Here is a 16749-nt window from a genome sequence, read left to right on the forward strand (position 1 = left end):
CACTGATTAAATACATAATTGGATGAATGAATATTAGCATCTAAGAAGGCAACATAATGTGACTAGGCCTCAGGGTAGCCAATATTCATATCATAAGAGCTACTCACAGAAGATATATTCTTTCATTCTCTCATAGTCTATTTATAGCTAGTTTTCATGGTATTAATGATTTCCAAGTCAACCTGTATTAGTTTGCTAGGGCTGCTGTAACAAAGTACCACAGACTCTGTAGCTTAAACAACAGAAATTTACTTTCCCACAGTTCTGGAGACCGGAAGTCCTAGATAGGATGTCAGCAGGGTTGGTTCCTTCTAAGGGCTCTGGAGGAAGGATCTGTTCCAGAACTCTCTCCTTGGCTTGTACATGGCCATCTTCTTTCTCTAACTTCACATCATCTTCCCTCTGTAAGTATCTGTGTCCAAATTTTCTTTGCTTATAAGGACACCAGTCGTATTGGAGTGGGGCCCATCGTAACGACCTCATCTTGACTTAATTATACCTGCCAAGATCCTATTTCCAAATGAAATGACATTCTGAAGTAACGGGGATTGGGGCTTCAACATATGGATTTGGGGGAAACACAATTCAGCCTATAAAACAATCTCTGTTATGCTAACGAGAAAAATGGCAGGCAAGTCTGGTCTAAGCAGTCACACAACAGCAGAAAGAGAAGTGATATCCAACCACCTGGAGCCAAGGGAGAGAACATGGTGGATGTGGGGACCATAAGGGGTGGAGGAAGAACGAACACAAGACATTAATAAAAGGATACCGACCAAAGGGCAGCATGCACTGCTGTTCGTGAAAACACCCAGGGTCTTTAGGAAAATATTTGGTTATGTGTAGAGTAGCTTATTTAATGGAGCAGGAAAGGCTGTAATACATTTTATAAAGCAATCCTTCAAGTATGGTTACATGGTTTTAAATATTGCTTTTTAAAGGTAAACCTCCAGGCACGTGAAAAATTTAGCTACTTAAAAAGACTCAGCCCCTCAGTGGTCCCATTGTTTCCTGATAACTTCCATCTTAAAGTAAATTACCACCGATCACAGAGTAGAAACGAGAAAAACCAAAAGATCAAGTAGTTCCGTAAAATGGGTGAAAATACCAGGAACATACATTCAGGTGAGAACCCATATGTGTGAAATAAGACACATTATACTCTTTAATTCTTGTTCTTGCTCTTAGCTTCACTTCTTTGCCACCCACCTTCTAGGACATCCACTTAAACATCCTGGAAGAGTGAATCACCATGTGTACATAAACCCAGTATTGGTTTCCTGGAAGTCTGGCAGGTGACTCATATTTCATAGATTTTGCCTTTAACAATTTCATTTGGAAAGAAGTTTTCATGTTTCCCAAATGTACAGTGTGTCTGTTAAGAAATTGAAACATGGTAAAAGAATGCATAGCTTGTTAAAACTAAAAAGTGTTATGTTATATACTTTTTGTAGCATAAGATATTTTCACATCACCATGTTGTCTCTATATTCGTTTCTTAACCACAACTATTATTGTAATTGCATTAATTATGGGACTGCTAACTGTTTTAACAAATATCCCAAAATATATAAGGTTCTAACACACTGTCTTGATTATTTGGGATGGCTAAGCTCTTCCTTTGGCAATCCTAACACTTTCATATTTGAAAGTGAGTCAAGTATAAGGATATTATACTCCAATTCCAGTTAACAAAGAAAGAACTCTTTGTATGTTGGATATTCCCAAATTCTTTCCTCAGTAGATTAGGAGATTTGGATTTGGTCTGAATTTCTTTATATTCCTGAAACCTTCTTGTGGAATTCTTCAACTTAGACCAGTGTCTGGACAGCTAGAATTATGGTGAGCACTGCAACATAAGTGACAACAAAGCTTACCTATTTCATGTATCATAGGCCATAAATAAATAAGAATGCTCTTTGGAAAACTTCCAAAGGGGTTAATTTCTACCCGTTGGAAGAACAAAGTGCTTCCATTTATGTAAGATTGCATTTATTTCATAGTATAGAAAGAGGTTTAATAAAATATTGTATGTAGAGCACTTAGCTCAGTACTTGGATATAGGAGACAAATAATAATACACAGGATATGGCCTTATACAAGCAGCACTTGAAGGATATGCATTCAGATATTATCAGTGATTTGCTCTGCTTGGTAGTATTTCGAGTATTATTTCTTTTGCCTCTCTATATTTCTCTGTTTACAGTAAACATTTACAGGTTTATAACAAGTAAAATGTAAAAGTTATTTTTAGCTTTTAAGGTAATATTTTAAATTCCATGCTACTGTTTATTAATTCATCTCTCTTTACACCTGAAGTTTCCCTGTTAAGTGGATAGTCCAAAATACCCATTTGCAAAAAGCGTCCTATTAGCATTACAAGTTTAACATGTGTTTAAATTTTTGTTAGTGACGCACAGAGAGAACCATAAAGCATACATGAAAGAAAATACTTTCTCATCAGAAAGAAGTCATTTTTTGCTTCAACATTCTAGGTTGGAAAACAAGTATTAATAGCGGATAACCTGATAATCATAACAACATTTTCAATTGAGAGATGGATCACTGCCTGAAAGTCTAAGTAACCCAGGTGTGCCTGAAATTCTGTGGTGGCTTCTGTTCTCACCCTGTGTCTACTCTGAAACTAAACTCAGCTCTTCGCCACATCCTCAAAAGAAATCCGACACTAAAATTCATTCATAAGTAATGCCAATTTTACTGAAGATTTCTAGGGGAGATGAAGAAAGGAAATTACATCACATATCACCCAGCAAAACTTAGTAAAGTTAATCTTCACTGTTTGCCCCCTGCTCCTGTGTCAATCAGAAAATCCTCGGTACTGTCCGAAATCCAGCCTTGGGCTGGTTGCCAGCAATACCCTCCACAAACAACAGCCCTCACCATTGCAATAAAACACAGACCAATAACTACTTAGCATGGGTTAAGTCTGGCCCGTGGGTGTTTTATGTTCCTTCTCAGGCAGTTTATCAAAATATTCACCCAATAAAACAGGTATGTGTGTGTGGTGGTGGTGATGGAAGTGAAATTTCGTAGCTAAGAGAATATTATTTCCACCAGATGGATAAATACACAAAGTCATTGTATACCCATAAACATATATGAATAAATATACAATATGAAAGTGACAAGGACTCTTTCAATTCTGCTCTCAGCCTGTCCTTGTCCCAAGCTTTGGCTCCCGAGAAGAAAGAGCTGGCCATTCCTGGAGCCCTTGGTGACAGAACTTAACTCCTTAACTTAAGTTCCCTCTACGTGGGAGCCTTCTGTATGCCCTCTCAGAAAGCACATTGTGGTGGCTTCCGAGAACACGTGGAGCTTCCCAATGCAAAGTATTTTTTTAAGAAAACTTTTCTAGAAATCTAAAAAAAAAATTTCCTCTATATTTTTGTATAACACTTGACAAATCAAGATGAATTTTAACTGGAAATACATAGCAAACTTTGACTTTGCTTCGATAATCATGTGTCCTATTAGTATATAAACTATAACGTGAGGGTAGGAAGACTTACCTTGATAGCTGTCATGAATCCAAATTCAAGCTTTTTTCCAACTATTTACGCCATCACTCAGCAACCATTTAGTAATTGCCCAGTTACTGTTTCCAAGTATGTGGGCTCTGGCTTGTAAAGTCAGAGTGGGAAAGAGGAAAACCCAGCCTACAAAGTTTCCATCAAATAAGTCTGAACTCCAGACGTGTCTTGAGTCACTCTGACTCTGCTTGGTTATTGAAATTCTATGGAAATTTTTTCTCCTCATTGGCACTGCTCAAACCTCCAGACCACTGGTTTCCAGCCTTATGGTGCACTGTGCTGTTTTTCCCTAATTGCCTTTTGAAACATGAGTGTAACTCTTCCACTTTCATCCTTGCTGTTTTGGGGGTTTCCAACTTTATGCTCATGTATTATCTACGTTATTCTTATTTTAAAATAAAGACAATCACAATTTTAGGTTTTAATAGCTGACTTCTTCATATGCCATTGCATCTGAAAACCCAAGTTACCCACTCTGTCTGAGGCGGCCACATTCCACAGTAGTCCCAGAAGTACCTAATGAATACAGCTTTCCCACAGCAAATCTGTGAAGGAGGAGAGCATGTTAGCCCTGGGTAGCCTCTGACTCCCCTTTGCTAGTCCTTCCCCATTATCATCAGCATCTTATCCTCCAAGCGTTACCTACATCTCGGGGATCTGTCATTTCTTGAGATCCCAGAAAAAAATAAAGAACTGAGTGAGTCAATCTCTTAGGAATATATGCAGTTCAAAAAAGGCGCAAAGATTTCAGGTGAATTTAGCAAATCTCTGATGGGCATAGTTAAGACTCCAGAAGGAAATTGTCTCAGGGCAGGGCCCTTAATACCAGTTGGTTTCACCCTGTTGGCCACCATATACTCTTCAGAGGGGGGTATCATATTGGACGAGGGACAACACTCTACATTCTCTGAACCTTACTTGCTGCATCTGTACCTACTCTCAGGGTTGTGTAGAAAAATGGTACTGTGTAAATATAAACAAGTAATATTTTATGAGTGCATGTGAAATCTGAATAAGGCCACTGGGCTAGTTAACAATATCGTACAATGACATTTCCTGGTTTTGGTATTTTACTATAGTCATGTAAGATGTTACTGCTGGGGAAAGCTGGGTGAAGAGTATACTGGACTCTTGTACTATTTTCTGAACTTCCTGTGAGTCTATAATTATTTCAAAAATAATTTTTGTGTGTGCATGGAAAAAAAGTGAGAAAGGATTTTAAAGTCTTCCTAGAAGGGTACAGTGCATTAAAGAAATACTAAAGTTTTACCTGCCTCATTTCCAGTATCTTTTATGTCCCTAAGTACTGTGGGCAACATTTTTAAGTAACTAATAATAACTACCTCCCATAAACTCATTAAGCAAGAAGCATCTTTAATTCTCCAAAAAAATTCATTTTGAAAAGCATTAAGGTGATTTTTCTCTTTTGCCTATTTTGAGCACAAGCCGTCATCCTGACTTGCCCAAACGTGGATACGAGTGAAGTGGAGAAATTAATGTTTTGCATTCTTTTATCAAATACCAAAAGAAAAGCTGATGTTCTAATATTCAAAAATAGGACTTTGCATAAAGACAACTAGACCTTTACGGCAGATTATTATTTGGGGAAACGATTGTCTAAATTCCTCCATCTCCCCTTTAACATATTCAGGGACTGACTTGATTGTCAAAACATAGAGTTTCCATTGAGGAAGCTCCAGAAGGAGAAAAGACTGCTCCTTTTGGGCCTCAGTGAACTGCAGAAAGGAGGAGAATAAAGAACGAGTAGAAGAAGCAATCAGATATTTGTAGCAGTTTTTATATCTCTGGCAACCCAAAACATGTTAGGTTCATGAGGCAATAACTTATGGGGGTACAGGGGAGGTGGTCTTACATTGTGAACTTGGGGAGGAAGCTATCCTGATCCAATGTAAGGCGCAGTCATAGACACAGAGCAGAGTGGTAGACAGATGGAGCCCCTGAAGTTAGCTTTCCTGAGCTACTCAGTTTCCCTGTGGCCTGGATCCTGAGCTCAGGGCCAGCAGTGTGAGAGAGGAAATCCCACAATAGGGGATAAGACTGGATTTCAGGGCCAGCCAGATAGACGGAGGATGTCGTGAGAGACTCAGAGACTGAGGTGGCCAGGCCAAATGGATGGACCTTGAGATCACCACTTGTAGATTTCAAGCCTGGAGATGAATAGGGCAATTCCATGAAAGGCAGAAAGGAACTTACTTCTGAGGCCAGAAGATGCCAGCCAGCGCATGCTCACGGACAACAGGAGGCCAGGGATCTCTCCCCCCAGCCCCACAAGGTCAGAAACTCCACTTCTTTTAAACCTGGACTCCAACCAAGAGAGAAGAAGAGGGGAGACACTATATGAGAACTAAATATTTTCATCCTAGAGTGTCTGAACACTACCCAAAAATATCACTTACATTATAAGGTCACACTAGGCTTTAAACAAGACTGGATTTTGTTAAATTTTTTCCCTGTCAACTAGCATATGGTGACTCCTCTGCATACCTGAATATAATGCAATTAATTATGAGATAAATTTTTTAGTCTGCTGTCCATGTGTCTTGTAAACTACAGGCAATCTACAGGGTACCTGGGTGGCTAGAGAAAAGAAGAAAGATCAGAATTGAGCAGAATTTGTTCTCACTCAGGTTTAAACATATGGCAGGACAAATCATGTTATTACATCCTTACATCTAAAGTCTCTCTAAGCGTACTTTAGTGTAGCCGAAACTCTTAGCGTTTTTCTAACATAAGCTTAAACGGGTCCAGATAAGTTTAACTTAGCGTTTATTGAGCCCTTCTCAATCAGACACATTGGTAGTTACTGGTACAAAGATGAGTAAGACAAGGTTCTTACTCTCAAATTGCTCACAAGCATCTAAGTAAATCATTGTGATACAATATATGCACTAAAATTACTTTAAGAGACAGTGATATCAGCGTAAGTTCTGAAGTTAAGGTCCATCAGAACAGAACAAAGATCTATCAGCCAGTCTTTCACTAAGACGCTAGTTGACAATGTAACTGAATCTCAATAATGTGTATAATAGTACCTCTACTGTGGTTTAAAAAATTATATTTTGAAATTCATGGGTTGTTTTACATGGTCATTAAAATACATTTTTTTCTGCAGTCTAATTTTTAAGACTAGTCTAAATTCTTTCACATTGGAACCTATAGGCTTGCTGTAAATTTTCAGAGCAAGTATCAACCTATAATTGAAGCACTTTTCACTTTTCTAAGCATATTGCACGTGTTATTTCACTTAATCCTTACAACGGGCATTAAATTATCCCATGTTATCAATGAAAATGAACCACACGGAGTTCACGCAACGTGATGCAAGAGTCCGCCTCTGACCACTGTGCACACTTCCTCTTCCCTGTGCTTTTCCTAAAGTACTTGGCAGGTCTTTCCATGTAGTACTAGTTTATACAAATTGGCTTTGTTGCTCCACATTTACCAAAGTGTATTCTTTAGAACACTAGAACTACATGCATAGGTTGCTGCTACTTTCTGTTTTGATTAAAGTTTTTTTTAAGTAAAACTAATCCTTGAAGCTTCTGATATATTAATGCGTACTGCGTATATTTCCAAAGGACATAATAGTGCTTAGTACTTTCTAAACATATAGACTGTTTTGTAATGGAGCTTTCCAGGTCTATTAGGTTTCTCTAGAGAAACAGAACTAATAAGATATAAATAACATATATAATATATTACATATATATTAAATATATATAATATTTATTGATCTATTGATTTTAAGGATTGGCTCACACAATTTGGAGGCTGGCGAGTCCAAAGTCTGCAGGGTGCGCCAACACTATAGGGACCCAGGGAGGAGACAATATACAGTTCAAGTCCGAAGAGCTGATGTTGTAAAGGAAGTCTTAAGGAAGTCTTCTGGAGAATTCCCTCTTGCTTGAGGACGGCAGACTTTTGCTCTATTCAGTCCGTCAACTGATTGGATGAGGCCCACCACATTATGAAAAACAATCTGCTTTTCTCAAAGTCCACAGATTTAAATGGGGCAAAAATACCTTCACAGAAATACCCAGAAGAGACCCAGACAAACTAATATGTAAAATTAACTGTCACACCAGTACGTTAGGATTCCACAGAAATCACCTTAGAAAACACTGCCCTGGCTGTATTATCAGCTCCTTAAAGGCAAGACCTGGGTTTTTAAGTTCTTGTATCCTTCAATATCTTGATTAATTGATAGTAAAAGACTGTAATTATGATAAAATGGAATGAGCACTGGACTTAGAATCAAAAAACGTGGAGTCCAATCCTGGCTCAACATTCTAGTAACTTTGTGGCCTCAAGGAAATAATTCAATCTCTATTCTTATCAGGTTTGTTACATGTGGACTGGGAGTAATCATAAGCATATCAAATTAAATGAGAAGATATGTGAAAGTGTTTGGTACACACACTTAGGAATTTTAAAATGTTTCATAAAGCAAACAATTAAAACTCCATGACAATGTCAAAGTATATCTCTGAAAATCAATACACTTCATGTTATTTTTTTCTGTTATCAATATTTATTCATTTTGTTTTTTAGCCAAAAGTGAAACACATGTCATTTTAATGTTACCAAAGTGGGGTATAGGTCAAACCATATGAAATTGTCAATATTTAGCAGGTTTTGAGTTACAAGAATAGCAATTTCATTTGGTTTATCCTAATACGAATAGGTGGTAAAATGCAGGGCTATACTTGAGGTTATTATAGCTAACAGACTTGTTATTGCTAATTAGGGCTTGGTAGGCCCCATTCATTATTGTCTCTGCCTCCAAGAAGATCTTATTCTGGGACAGAATGACTCAGAGTGTCAAAAAGAGCTGAAAGAAAAAAATTTGATCACTTTTTTGATTTGGTGGCAACTTTTAAAAAATCTCCTTTATCTAGTTTTTTTTGTTTGTTTTGTTTTGCTTTGTTTTGTTTTGTTTTGTTTTGTTTGGCGGTACACGGGCCTCTCACTGTTGTGGCCTCTCCCGTTGCGGAGCACAGGCTCCGGACGTGCAGGCTCAGCGGCCATGGCTCACAGGCCCAGCCGCTCCTCGCCATGTGGGATCTTCCCAGACCGGGGCACAAACCCATGTCCCCTGCATCGGCAGGCGGACTCTCAGCCACTGCGCCACCAGGGAAGCCCTAGTTTTTTATTCTTACTGTGTATCGCAGGAAATGGTTATGAGAGGTCTGAGGGGACAAGAAACTTTTCTTAATAGCCATTCTGGCTTCCTACTGCTCCTTGAACATACCAGGGACATTACTTCATAGCTTCCCCCATGCATCTGCCTGGCTAACACCTCGTGTCCCCCATTCTTTATCAGATCTCACCTTCTCAAGGAGACCTACCCTGACCACCTTATATATTATTTTTAGCAAACTATCCTCCACATTTCCACTACCCATTGTCCTGGTCCTTTTTTATTCTGCCTTATTTTTCCTTTTTATCCATGGCATTTATCTCTTTCTAACATAAATAATTTAATTTTCTTATTTGTTGTACCTATTATTTATTGTTTATCTTCCTCACTAGCATATAAGCTTCTCAAGGGCAGGGATCTTTGTTGATTTTGTTCACTGATTATCCAAAGCCCCTAGAACAGCATCTGGAACATAGTAGGAACTCAGTAAACATTAGTTGAATAAATAAATTTAATGAGAAGATCTTGAACAGGAAAGACATGTTGTTGAATGACTAGGAAAAGGTAGTTGGTTCCAGTCTCAAAGGGACAGCAAGAGAGGAAGATATTTTGTATCAAAGTAATTGATTACATATTTGATTCTAAATTTCTGTTTTTAATTTGTGGAAAACTCTGCTTAAATGCTGTAAGAGACTGAAGTTACAATCTGAGGTGATAACTAATGATAAAATCATCAGAATAAGTCCATTTTCTGAGATGACATCCAGACAGATCAGGAGGAAACATATGACTCTACTGCCAAAGCCAGTTGATCAGAGACACTGTGGACAATCTGTTTCCGGTTTTTTCAGTATCCCAGAGTAACAAGATTAAGTACGCCACGGTTGCTTTTTCTTCCCCCTTAAATTGCTAATGTGTGCATAACTGATAAAAATATTCTTGGACCTAACCAATGAATAAGGACTGTAATAGAGGCAGACCAAATTGAAAGATCAGGGCAACCACAAACCATAATGGAGGATGCTATTAATGTGACTAACTCATCCTGGCAGGAAATATAGGAGTCCAACCTCCAAATCACAGGGCAAAGATCAACCTGACACAATCCACAAATTTGAGTCACTGAAATTGTGCCCAAACCCAAGTGAAGCAGAAACAATTGCCTTGTTCATTCAAGAAGAGTGCTTTCTATGTGATTGAGAGAGGGCAATGCTACCACGGCAGAGCCTCTGTTGCACATATTCTAGATCTGGTAGCTTCTTGAATCCTCATAACAGCTCTATGAGGTAGGTACTAAATGATTCCCCTTTTACAGATGAGAAAACTAAGTTGTAGGTTTAAGAAACTTGCTCCAGATCACACAGCTAGGAAGCCAGGATTTAAACCCCGGTGTCTGTAACTTAGGGATTCATGGTCTTATCAATTCACTACCACCTCATAACACAACCGAGAAGAGATGATTCCTTGGGAGACTATTATAAACAAACTTTACAGCTAACACATTAAATAGAGAAGACACTATGCAAATCATTAGGCAAAATTCCTTAATTTCAAGAAATAGGAAAAATTGTTTAAGGTCTTTGTTTATCCCTTAGACATATAAAACATTATACTTTAGTAGAGTGAGCCATATGAGATGGACTAGCTAGCCGCTCCAGATTTCTTCTACACCTATACATCTTGAATTTACACACTGAGTAACGTAATATCATAGAATAACAGAACCGGCCTAGGTCTAAGTCTGGTGTCATGATTTACTAGTTGTTATTCAGCTACGTTTACAACATGGATTTGGGACAAGTCAGAATTGCATGAATCCTCTGTCGTTGGAAGGCTGAGGTTTGTTCCTTTCTTGAAGTTTGTTCAAACGTTGAGTCCACTGATTGAGGGAGTGATTGTGGTCTTCCAAGGGTGCTGTGTAAAAAGGAAGTTATTTCTTCCAACAGCCTTGTTTGTGTTTTTGAAAACTGTTTCAGTTTATGTCCTGTCTCCATTCCCAGGCCCAGCCCTCTCAAAGTAAACAGATGACAAGCAGTAGTGGTAGGGTAGTGGTGATGCAGGGGTGGGGATGGAGGTGGAGGAAGGAAAGAGATGTCCCTAGGGCAAGAAGATTTTCAAAGAACCCAAATGCAATTTGGAAATAAACTCAAGTGCCAAAACCAGATGGGATTTATAGCATCAAGATCAGTCAAATCTATAAGCATAAATAGACTGAGAGAAATTTCATGTACTTATTCTAAAATGATCAAACACTGATGGACATTCTTATACTAAATGCCAGCTAAATTAATGGCTAAAGATGAATTCTTGGCACATAAATAGGTACACCTCTTTATCTCCTTCATCTCCACCCATCTGCTTCTACTTGCCCAGAAAACTCATTTGTTTCTGATTATTTTATGGCAGAACAGAATCTGAGCTTCCTTAATTCAGACTATGGCACTAAAAACCATAAAAGGAAAGCAAAGAAGGAAGGAAGGAAGGAAGGAAAGGAGGAAGGGAGGGAGGGAAGGGATGGGAGGGAAGAGCAGGGGAAGGAAAGGGAAGGGAAGAAAGGAAGGAAGGAAGGAAGGAAGGAAAGAAAGAAAGAAAGAAAAAGAGACAGAGAGAAAGAAAGGAAAGAAGAAAGAAAGAGAGGAAGAGATGAAGGAAAGAAAGAAAAAAAAGAGAAGAATAAATGGAGAAAGGCATTGAAAAAATAAATTTCCATAATCTTAACTAAATCTGGAAAATAAGCCAACATTTAAAATTTCCCTTCTTTCCAAGTCTGCTCCCAAGACCTTAGTTGACCCCATTTGGGTTAGAATGTTCTCTTTCTACAAACAAGAATTAATTGTAGTCCTTGATTCAGTAACACTGGAACTCACAAAAATGTCCTTCTTATATGCCTGTCTACCAAAACACGTACAACTAAAAACAGAAGTAATACGAGTTTCCTCTATTTAAAAAGCAAGTAATTCTGTAGTATTAAATTATCATTTATATACAAAGCACTTGTCAAAACTTTAGTGGATCATATACTTTGATGTCAGCAGAGTAAAAAGGAAAGACAACTGCATCACCTGAGAGATGATATAGTTCTATTGGCCAAAAGACAAAAAATAACTCAAGAAGACTTGGGGTGATGACTGGTCATGGATGCTAACATGGATTCTTACTACACCCACCTAAGGCTCCATTAATTCTCAGCTACACATTTTGGGTACCAATTTGTAAAAAATCAAGGCATTTATTGAAATATCAAGTAGTCATTTCCGGACTTACTCCAATAAGTTAAATTTTCTGGGAAAAAAAAAAAAAATTTCTGATAGAAAGGATTCTTTAAATCCTTAAAACATAAGTATTTTCCTGAAAATTTTGAAATTCACCTGAGAAAAACATTTGACTCTGAACCAAAGTAATGTGGATTGACATTTCTCCAAATCCTATGTTCAAATATTATATTCAAAGGAGAGCTATGCCCAGGGGCCATGAATTAATAGAGTTTAACTGTTATAATCATTGGTTGCTGTGATTATGTGTGATTTTAATAATGTGTAATATATATTATATATTTTTGATATGTAAATGTAGTTTATATATAAAATGTTTATATATGTAGTTAAATAGTATAAATATATACATGTAGTTTAGATAGTGTTACAATGAGTATGTGTTTCCTTTATGATTTAGAAAAAATAAATTATTTCCATTGTTGGTGGGGAAAAACTACATCTCAGTAAATTCAGATTTTGAATATACCAATTTAGGAATTAAAGTTGTGCCAATATAGTACTTTTAGTTTTAAAAAATAAAAGTGCCATATATATGTTTACCAACTTCTAGGAATTTTCACAGAAGATACACTTTGGACAAAATTACATATGGATTAGGTTATTCATTGCTGTATATTTGTAACTACAAAATATTGGAAACCGTTAAAGGCCCTTACATAGGAGATTGACTTAATTAACTATGGTAGTCAACAGATCTTTGACAGAGGAGTGAAGGCAAAACAATGGAGCAAAGGTAGTCTTTTCAACAAATGGTGCTAGAACAAGTGGACATCCACGTGCAAAGAAAAAAAATTAATCTAGACAGAGACCTTACACCCTTCACAAAATTAACTCCAAATGGATCGTAGACGTAAATGTAAAACACAAAATTAAAAACTCCTGGAAGAGAGCATAGCAGAAAACCTAGACGGCCTTGGGTATGGGGATGACATTTTAGATACAACACCAAAGGCCTGATCCATGAAAGAATAACATAACTACACTGAAGGGGGAAAGATTAATACAAGTCATTTTGGAACACAGAATTGTGATTATAAATTCTTAGTCTTGAGACACAAAGAACTAAAAACATTTCTTGAATTCTACGTAGTAGATTTGTTTCTCTCAATGGTGTTGGTTAGTAATTCCTTCATTCTTCATATTATAGGATTGAGCAAATGAGTAAATATGTTGATAATGTTGGGAACCAAGTTTCTCACTGTTGGAGAAGGAAGATACCATTATGAAATGGGAAAGGGTTAGAAAGAACCATGTAGTACTGAATGGTAATTGAACTCATTGCATTTCACACATGTAATTATAAATATAAATAGAGATATAAATAGAGACACATAGACAAAGAGATGTATCTATAGATTGTACTCTTGTTGACTAAAGGAGCCTAGATACAATGATACGCCAGAAGTAATTAGGGTACCAGCACCCACTAAATGGAACCAGGGCTCCTTAGAGAAATGGCTGATTCCAGAGTTAGCACAGATAAGTACAAGATGAGCTTAAAACATTATTTTTGGTATCAGAAAGTAAGGAAGTTGCTCAGAAAATAATGAGGATATGTCAAAAGGACACAAGAACCCACCTGTAGGAGCTTGCACAGGCCAAATTTGGGGCAATTTGAATACTTAACTAAACAATGATTCCGTGCATTTTAATCAATTGGAATAAAAAAGAATCCATGAGTCTATATAAATAAGAAACAAATAATAGGGCTTCCCTGGTGGCACAGTTGTTAAGAATCCACCTGCCAATACAGGGTACACGGGTTTGAGCCCTGGTCCGGGAAGATCCCACATGCCGCAGAGTAGCTAAGCCCACGCACCACAGCTGCTGAGCCTGTGAGCCACAACTACTGAAGGCCGCTGGCCTAGAGCCCGTGCTCCACAATAAGAGAAGCCACTGCAATGAGAAGCCTGCACACCGCAACAAAGAGTATCCCCTACTCACCGCAACCAGAGAAAGCCCGCGCACAGCAACGAAGACCCAACGCAGCCAAAAATAAACTTAAAAATAAAATTTAAAAAAGAAACAAATAATAAACAAACAAACAAAAATAAGAAGGGAAAGCTTTTCCTTACAGTAGAAAGTTAATAAATGTAGAAGGAATAATGGCAGTTTTTAAAATCACCCTTTTGCAATTGTCATAGTAAAAATTGAATCAGGGAAGAATTATTAATGGATACTAAAGACAGGTGAAAATTTAATGAGAAACAGAATATTTATAGGGGCTCGAGTATCTCCCCACAAATAACCTCTAAATTATAAGGAGAAAGTACTATCTTTGAAGCAGAGAAAACTGGTGAACACCAACTTAACCAACTGACCAAATTTGGCATCAATAATAATGGCAAGATTGAACATCTTGTGCTTCCAGAAGTGAAGCACCAAGGACACACTGGCACTGATGTAGTGCTCCTGCCAAAGATGCAAAACATGGATCCAATCATAAGGACATATCAGACAAACCCAAACTGAGGGACAGCCTACAAAATACATAGCCTGGACTCTTCAAAACGTTGACATTATTTGGTAAAGGCTGAGGAACTGTTGTACCAAGGAGGAAAGAAAACTTAATGCAATGCATGATTCTGTTTTGCATCCCAGAAAATAAAATATTTTAAAGGACATTATTGAAAATGAGAAAAAATTAAATTTGATCTGGAAATTAAATAATGATATTGTATCAACATCCAACTTTCTGACTGTGGTTGTGTGACTTAATGTCCTTGATCTTAGGAGATACACCTTAAAGTTCTGGGGGGGTAAATGGGCATAATGACTCCAATATACTCTCAGAAAGTTCAGGGAAAAAAATAAAGCTATCCATAAACATACATAGAGAGAATATTAACAATCAGTGAAGATGGGTGAAGGTTATACAGAGTTCTTTATACTATTCTCACAACCTTTCTGTATCTTTGAAGTTCTTTCTAAATAAATATTTTTTAAATGCAACTAACTTTATTATTTACAATTTCAGATTTTAAAAGTAAGACAAGATCATTATTTAAAAAGTAGGCTACAGGGCTTCCCTGGTCGCGCAATGGTTGAGAGTCCACCTGCCGACGCAGGGACCACGGGTTCATGCCCCGGTCCGGGAAGATCCCACGTGCTGCAGAGCAGCTGGGCCCGTGAGCCATGGCCGCTGAGCCTGCGCGTCCGGAGCCTGTGCTCCGCAACGGGAGAGGCCACAACAGTGAGAGGCCCGCGTACCGCAAAAAAAAAAAGTAGGCTACATACTGAAAGTTATAAAGTAACGATTGTAAATCCCCTGTAATTCCATGAATTGTTAAATCAGTGGTGTCTTTCCTTAAGAATGATTTTACACATACATATTTCTTTTTAATGGGATAAGATTATACCAAAAAAAACTTACACAATCTCTATGCAAAATATGCAATTTTAATGTTTCTCTGACTGAAATTTTTATTTCTATGTTGAGCACCCATTTGATCTGATATCAAAAACAATTTAGTTGCTTTAAGAGAAACTCAGAAGCAATGAGGACAACCAGAGTTAAACTCAGTTCAAGGTTGTAACCATCCTTCACTTGTCTCCCCCCATAGTGGAGTCTAAATTCCAGGTTATCTTAGCTAGTTTCCAGGCCACAGTGGGGCAGGGGACCACTGATTGGAGGAATTCTGTCTATATACAGGGCATCAACATTTTTGCCACATAGCTGGAAATAGTTTCCAATTTTTGTCTTGTCTTTCAGCTTCTCTGAATTGTACGTTTTAAAACTAATTCTATAAGTAGACTTAAAAAAAAAACCCAATGGCCCTAAGCTAATATTTAAATCACTTGTAATTAATGACCATAATTCCATTGAAGTCCTAATAGAAATAATTTGTTTTTTTGAAGCTCGTGCCACAAGATTTTTTTCTCACCAGCAAAGCCTGTGTTCCCTGTATGAACTGGTCTATATATATCAGAAATGAATCTGGAACATTGCCAGTCTGCAAATCCAAAAATCTGACCAATGATATTGCCTCCCAAATGAGTACTGGGATCTCTTTGCTTAATAATCACATTTTGAAAAATTAAAGAGATACATATAGAGAGAGTTTTTTTTAAATTTTATGCAATGCCAAAAGTCACAAGATAAAAATTTTATCTTCCTCTGTCTCTTAGTATTAATTCCTGCCTCTCTCCACCCTGGCTTTAGTGTACAAATCAAGGTTGACAAACTTCAGACCATGGGCCAACTCCAGCCCCCCATCTACTTTTGTAAATAAAGTTTTGTTGGACACCAGTTACTCCAATTCCTTTTACATATTATCTATGACTACTTCCTTGGTGTAATGGCAGAGTTAAGTAGTTGCAGCAGAGTCTGTACAGCCTGAAAAATTTTATTATCCAACACTTAAAGAGAAGTTTTGCCAGCCCCTGAAAAATGATAGTATACTATACATGCTATTGTACCACTTCTCTTCATTTAACAATAGTCATACAGTCAATATGTAGATCAACTTCTTTCTTTATAGTAGTGGAATCGCATCCCATTGATTGCTTAAATAAACTCTATAATTTGCTCAACAAGTCTTTTAGGTTACCTTCTGGTCTTCGTAAAAGATGATATTTTCATGCATTTCATGCATTTCATGCATATCTGTTGACACCACTTTTACAAATGAAATTACTGAATAAAGGTAATGTGTACTTTTTATTTTAATAAATATTGCCTGATTGCCAAGTATAAAAAGTTTTATAACAAAACTGATGTAGAACTGATTCAAAAGGGAGACCTACTTCTCCTACTCTCCCT

This window comes from Lagenorhynchus albirostris, chromosome 12 (genome assembly GCF_949774975.1).
Source record: "Lagenorhynchus albirostris chromosome 12, mLagAlb1.1, whole genome shotgun sequence".
Lineage (NCBI taxonomy): Eukaryota > Metazoa > Chordata > Mammalia > Artiodactyla > Delphinidae > Lagenorhynchus > Lagenorhynchus albirostris.